Below are 8,028 nucleotides of genomic sequence, written 5' to 3' on the forward strand. Positions count from 1 at the left end.
AGACTAATCCACAATTAGAAATCAAGATTTTAGCACTCCTTTCTCAGTAATAAAAGTAGTAGACAGAAACCAATCAAGAATATAGAAGTACAAAATAACACCATGAGGCAAAGTCCTCAGTTCATATTGAAATTAAATTAGAAACGAATAACTGAATGACAGCGGAAACATCAGTAGACATTTGGAAAGAAAAAAATTAACAAAAACTATACTTTGGAATAACCTGTGGGTCAAAAAGAAAGCCTCAAAGGATAATAGAAAACATTTTGAACTTAATGAAAATAGAGACAAAAAAATCCCATAAAATAAATTTGTGAGATACAGATAAAGCAATGATTAAAGGGGAATGTATACCATTAAGCATTTACATTAGAAAAAAGATAATATACCATAATTTAAGATTCCAATTTAAGAAACTAGAAAAAAGAAGAAATAATAAACCTATAGTATCAGAAAATTATAAGCAATGAAGATAATGCAGAAATCAATGAAATTAAAAATTAAAAATAGGGAAAAATCAATGATATCAAAATCTGGTTCTTTGGGAAGATAAATGAAAATGATAAACTTCTACTAAGACTAATAAGGAAAAATGAGAGGAGACAAAAATGATGTCAGAAGTTGTGGTAGCAGAGTGCCTGGGTGCTTCAGTCGGTTGAGCATCTGACTTTGGCTCAGGTCATGATCTCAAGGTTTGTGAATTTGAGCCCTGCATTGGGCTTGCTGCTGTCAGCACAGAGCCCACATCAGAGCCTTTCTTCCACCTTTTTCTGTCCCTCCCCTGCTCACACTGTCTCTCAAAAATAAATAAAACATTAAAAAAATTAAGAAATTATGGTAGGAAGAAGTTTAAGATGACCACCACTCCCCTCCACCCCTGGTGTAAACACATTGTACATTTCCTCTCTTTGATTTTAGGCATAACCTGTAAATATGTTGGAATTTCACTCCTCTGATCATATGCTATGTAGTAGAAATGATTTTTTAAGTATAAAAGTATTAGACAGCTGCCTTTGAATTAATTGAAAAAGAGCTTATCTGGATGGTCTACGTTAATCAGATGAACTGGCTAAAACTGGGACCAGAGGTCAGTGAGAAAGAATGCAGAAGTTCAGAGTGTGAGAGATCACATGGCTGTGGGGGACTCTCCAAGATGAGGAAGTGTAGACAACTGAAAAAGGTCCCAGGCTGACAGCTTGCAGAAGAACGGAGGCTTCCCTTCTGTAGTGATAAAGAAGTAAATTCTGTCAACAATTGCCTGTGCTTGAAAGAAGAATTGAGAAAGGAATAATGCTAGGCTAACATCTTGATATCATTCTTTTGAGATTCTGGTCAGAGAACCAGTTCAGTCATGCCGGGACTTTTGACCTAAAGAAATTATGAAATGAACCTTCTTTGTTTAAAACCCCATTGTCAAGTTTGTGTTATTACAGTTTATAGTGATAAAAAGCTATTAAAAGAATATAAGAAAAGTATATCCCAGTAGACCCTATAAACATCAAAGGGATAATAAGAAAACCCCAAAATTCTACAAACATAAATTCTACACTTGAGGATAGATCAATTTTTTTAAGAAACACAAATTATCAAAACTCATCCGAATGAACAGATAAAAGAGGTAGGCAAAAGACTAATATATAATCACCAAGTAAAGTTAATCCCTAAAACAAAGACTGGCTTATTATTGAAAAGTCAATCTATATATTTTGTAATGTTAATAGTCTAAAGAAAAAACATAGTATTAGTTTCAGAAATTTCAGAAAATTTATCATTAATTCACGGTAAAGACTCTCAGCAAATCAGGAATAGAAAAGAACAGCCATCTATAAAACAAACAAACAAAAACTCTATATCTAACTCAATTGTTGATAATAATAAAAAATCAGTATTCTGTTTCATGAATGGGCACAAGGCAAAAATTTTCACTGTTATCATTCCTATTCAATATCATATTGGTATATCCTACCATTGCAATAAGGCAAGCAAAATAAATTAAAGTATCATAGATTGGGGGGAAAAGACATAAAAGATTCTCCATTTTTAAACTTTTTTTAAAAGTTTTTTTAGTGTCTATTTATTTTGAGAGAGAGAGAGGGAGGGAGAAGGAGTGAGTTGGGTAGGTGCAGTGGCTGGAGGGTGGGAAGTGTGAACCAAGGATCTAAAGTGGGCTCTGTGCTGACAGCAGAGAGTGCAAATGGAACTTGAACTTGCAAACCATGAGATCATGACCTGAGCCAAAGTTGGCCATTTAACCTTTTGAGTCACCCAGGCACCCCCCAAAATTCTCCATTTTCAAATAATATGCCTGCCTATGTAGACATTTTTAAAGGACTCTATAAAAAAATGTACACATAATTAGATTACCAGATTTGCAGGATACAAGATCAACAAACAAAAAATAATTTTATTTCTATATGGTAATAATGTATAATTAGAAATTTAGATTTAGGAAATACCATTAAAATAACTTCAAAATGGGGTCCCTGGGTGGCTCAGTCACTTGAGTGTCTGTCTCTTGATTTTAGCTCACGTCATGATCCAGGGTCATGGGATCAAGAGTTTCATGTCAGGCCTGTGTGCTGACAGCATGGAGCCTGCTTGGCTCTTTCTGTCTCTTTCTAAAATAAATTTTGCAAAAAGCTACAAAAAATTGAAATACTTAAGCACAAATCTAGCAAACCATGTACACGGTGTTTCCTGAAACCTACAAAATACTGAGAAAATAAAAGACCAAAATAAATGGAAGTATATACTATGTTTGTGAATTGGAAGGCTCCATGCAGTAAATATTTTAATATTACCAAATTGATCTATACATTTTCAATGTAAGGCCCGTTAAAACCACAACAGGATTGTCAGTCAGTATATATAATCTGATGATAAAATGAATGTGTAAATGAAAAGTGCCTAGAATAACTGAAACAATTTGAGGAAGAATAAACTTGGGGAAACACTTTAAGTAATTTCAAGACCTGATATAAAGCAATTATATTCAATAAGTATGTTATTGGCAAAAGGATAAATGCATAAATCATTGACACAGGATAGAATACTAGAATCCTTCCGAAGGGACCAACTGAAGTTTTACAAAATTGTGAAAGCAATTCAATGGCTGATGAATGATCTTTTTAGCATTTGATGTTAGACCAATTAATTAGACATCTAACTGATGTCTATTGAAGGAAGGAAGGAAGTAAACACTGAAGGAAGTAAACATTGGTTTATACTAACTCACTCCAACTAAACAAAAAGCATACATAGTAAAGCATAAATCTATAAAACCTTTAGCAGAAAACACAAGTGAAACCTTTGGGAACTGAGTTAGGCAAGGAAATTTTAGACAAAACACCAAAAGTACAATCCATAAAATAAAATAATAATGGCCAATTGGATCTTATTTTTTTTAAATATGTGAAATGCCTTAGAGGATGAAAATAAAAACTAGGGAAAATATTTGCAAATCACGTACCCAATAAAGGTGCTTTTAGAATATATGACGAACTCTCAAATTCTGATCATAATTTGTCTTTGAACATCTGTGTGAACATTTTTTGCATGAACTGAAGTTTTATTTCTCTAGTATAAATATTCCAGATTAGAATTCTTGGGTCATATAGTGTTTGCATAATTTTATAAAGATTGCTTGTTCATAAAACTGGAATATCCAAATACCCTATGGATGAACAGAGAAACAAATATAGTATATCCATGCAATGTAATTCTACTCAAGAATTAAAATCAAGAAATCATTGACACATGAAACAATTTAGATGAGCTTCAAAGACATTATCCTGAATGAAAATAGTCCAAATCAAAATTTTACATATTATAATATTCCCATTCAATGTCATTTTGAAAAAGACAAAATGATAGTAATTAGAATAGATCAGTTTTGCAAGTATTATGGATTGGGTTAGGATTTAAGTATAAAGAGATAACATCAAGGATTTTGGTGGTGGTGTTATTGTTCTGAATATTGCTTGCGGTGGCATTTACAGATTCTCAAAATGTATTAAAATTCTAGAGCTCTACATCAAAAAATAGGTATTTAGTTTAAAAAATAAAAAGAAATTTAAAAATGAAAATGTTAAAGAAAACACTGCTAAATTGAGATTCAAAGGAAGAGGAGTGCCTGGGTGGCTCAGTTGGTTGGTTTCAGCTCAGGTCATTATCCCTGGTTGTTGAGCATGGAGCCTGCTTCAGATTTTCTCTCCCTCTGCCCCTCCTCTGTGTGTGCTTTATCTCTCTCTCTGATGAGATAGATATTTTTTTGTGACTTCTAGTAATATTGGAATATGTAAGCAAATAAAAGTTACTGTATAATTTGATTTTATCATTTCTTACTATATAATAAAAAATTAGTCAATAAATATAAATGTCTATCATTATGCTACTTACAGGCTTTGGAGGAAGTAGGTTTGGGTTAGGATATTGGTAAAGCAACACGACAGTGTAAGGGAAAGTAAATTATGGCTAGCTCTTTTAAGTACCTTATATATTTAACAAGAAAAAGAATAAGTTAATCAAAAAATAATAATGCTCATAATGCTATAATTACTTTTCTAATATATGTGTATATATGTACATATATATAGTTTGTTTATATAACAAATAATTGTTCAAAATCTACAATCTAATATATATCTGGAAAAACAGTCATAATTATCTGAATAAATCAACAGGTATTTATATTAACATATCCAAAGTGAAATAACATTTAGAAAAAAGTTGACTATGTCTTTTTTTTCTTTTGTAAGGAAATAAAAAATGAAGGGAAGAAGGGAGAGAGAGAGAGAGAAAGTAGTTGCATGTACTAGATAGGTATTATTTTAGCAGTGTTCTCTGTAGAAAGTGTAAAGCAAGACACATGCAATTTTAAATTTTCTTGTACTTATATTGAAAAATTGAAAAACTAATTTTAATATATAACACATCTTATATTTTATTATTTCATACTAAGTATAAATTAGATATCTATTTGAATGAGTTTTAATTCCAATATATCTATAAGATTATGTTAACATGTAATCAGTAAAAAACTTACTTGTGAGATTTCTACATTATTTTCTTAGGACAAAATCTTTTTTTTACTAAATATTCAAAAGTTTTACATATTTTAAGTTTTACACTAATTTTTCATCAAGATTATATGATATGTATTTAGATTTAATAAAACTGAGTTTAAAAAGTAGATTTACATGCTCCAGTTATTTCTGATTTGCTTAAACATTTTCCAGTAATTGAATTGAGTAACAATTTAAAATTTCAGTTTATACATTAAAAATTCACTTCTTAAGTCACACCAGCCACATTTTAGGTGTTCATTAGTCACCAGTGGCTTTCATTTTGGACAGTGTAGTTCTAGTACATAAATTTACATTATTTAAATAAAAATAGACATTTTCAGTTAGGTTATTTTCCTCTTTAAAATGCCTTAGCATCTTATAAGTTTTATAATGAAAACTTTTTATCTATTGATGTTTTCTCCTTGAAATATTGTGTTTTGATTTTAAAGATAAAAGGGAAAAATGAACATTGTTTACATTTTTATTTTTTATGATAATAAGACAAAACTGTCTTTTATACTGGGGTTTGAGATTAGCAATCAACCTGGTGAATTAATTGTGAGCATTCTCCCTCTTGATACATTTGCTTTACTAGGATTAAGAATACAGTGATACAGTAATTTGCAGTAAGTTATGATTTAACTGGTTAAAATTCTCTTTTCTCAATATATTAAAATGGTCTAATTGCACAGTATAAAATCAGTAGACTAATTTCATTTTCTATAAGGAACAGATGTCATAGCAAATGCCCCTAGTTTTTGATCAGCCCCAGGCATTATGAGAAGAAGTTATCATCTGCAAATATCAGTTTCATGGACAAACAGAAAAGTGGGCATTTTTTAAATTTAAGTACCACTTTGCATTTTTGTGTCTAATTTCACACTCTGATATCCCTAGAACCTTCTTAAATCCCTGTTATGTCTCTCAAGACTCCAAGAGCAACTTCCATGTTAATTCATATCTTATAATCCTCTGAAATGGAGAGTGTAAGAAAGTAAGATTTATGGGAAGTTGCTAAAGAGTAAGGATTTCAAATTTTGACAAATATGCATGCCTCTCATCACGTGCAGAAATACATGCATCTCTAACCTTATGAGGGTAAAATGTATAGTCATTTATTGGCAAATACTCCTGGAGTTCATCAAATTAAAAGAAAATTTGTCATTTGGTTTGATAGAATCACATAGAGATATTCAGTTTTCATATGTCAACAGAATTCTTTATATCACTGTATTCAAAATATTCTAGAGCTCAGCTGTTTGGTTGGATAAAGTAGATTTTTCTTGCAGACCGCAACTTGAGGCTGGGATGGCCTGGACCCAGGAGTACTGTAGCTATGTGGGGAACACAGGAAACAAAATTAAATGAGAAAGGAGCTAAGAAATAAAAGTGGTGAGAAAATCATAAAACAATAAACTAAATCCATGTGACAATGTTTGAACCTCATAAAAAATGGAGCCTGAATGCAGACACTTCTGATTTTTTATTCTGTGGACCATGTATTTTCCCTGCAAGATAATTTTGCTGGGTTTTGGGGCTGTTACCATGACTAGGTAATAAATAATACAACTTGTTTCATATCAGTTTCTTCCTACAGAAATATCACAATTTATTTTTCTTTAGTGTCTTCTGTTCTGTAAAGAAAGTACATGGATGAATAAATTCATGACTTTAGAATACACTGAAGATGTAAGATTGGTGAGGCTTAACAGTCAGTAAAGATTATTAGCTTCTGTTACAAATAATTTTGTAGAAGAGTTCTGGAGCCTTAAAAATAAAATTCAGAATTGTTTCTTCAACTAAGATTTGAGCCTTTCAAATGGTTATGGTAAGAATCTATTAGATTAGAATTCACCACAGATTTGCCATGAGTCCAGTTAGCATTATTTAATGCAATATCATTACATAAAAAGAGGGTAGTAAGATAACTATCAACAATAGCCAAGCTATGGAAAGAACACACATGTCAACCAACTGATGAATGGATAAAGATGCAGTATGTACATATGTATATATATATATATATATACACACACAGACACACACACAATGGAATATTACTTAGCCATCAAAAGAATGAAATATTGCCATTTGCAACTACATGAATGGAACTAGAGTGTAGTAGGCTAAGCAAAATAAGTTAGAGAAAGAAAAAATATATAATTTCACTCATGTGGACTTTAAGAAACAAAACAGATGAATAAAAAAAGTAAAATTAAACTGAGTAAAGGAAGGAAAAATAAACTGAGAGTTGCTGGAATGGGAGATAGATTGGGGGGATGGGCATTAAGGAGGGCATTTATTGGAGTGAACACTGGGTGTTATACATAGGTGATGAATCACTAAACTCTACTCCTAAAACAAGTACACCCATTATAATGAAATATTATATTGATGTTCTTGTTATACCAATTTATTAATAAGAGAAAATTGAATTCTCTTTATGTTTTTCATCCTTATAGGAATAAGATAGATATTTTTTCCACTCAATTCTTAAACAGAATACCAACTTTTATTTTTTTATGTGACTATATTTTTTAGTAGGACTACTGACCTCAGTATGTTTAAACACATTTCCCTTAATTATATTTCTTTCCTAGTAATGGCTTATAACTAACTGAATTACTGTATTTAATGCATATTTCTGATTAATATATAAATTTAGACACTGATAAAATCTGATACGTTTTTCAGTTTCTTTAAAGCAAGAAAATCAGACAGTAGCTAAAATATTTTGTTTCATTTAGAAATCTTTGTTTTTCAGCTATATTTTTGATTTCTTTTTTCTTTTCTTTTTTTTTTTAGTTTTTTTTAATTTATTCTTGAGAGACAGAGAGAGACAGAGCATGAGCATGGGAGGGGCAGAGAAAGGGAGAGACACAGAATCTGAAGCAGGCTCCAGACTCTGAGCTGTCAGCATAGAGCCTGATGTGAGGCTCCAACTCACAAACTGAGATCATGA

Source organism: Suricata suricatta, chromosome 4, assembly GCF_006229205.1.
Source record: "Suricata suricatta isolate VVHF042 chromosome 4, meerkat_22Aug2017_6uvM2_HiC, whole genome shotgun sequence".
NCBI classification, from domain to species: Eukaryota; Metazoa; Chordata; class Mammalia; order Carnivora; family Herpestidae; genus Suricata; species Suricata suricatta.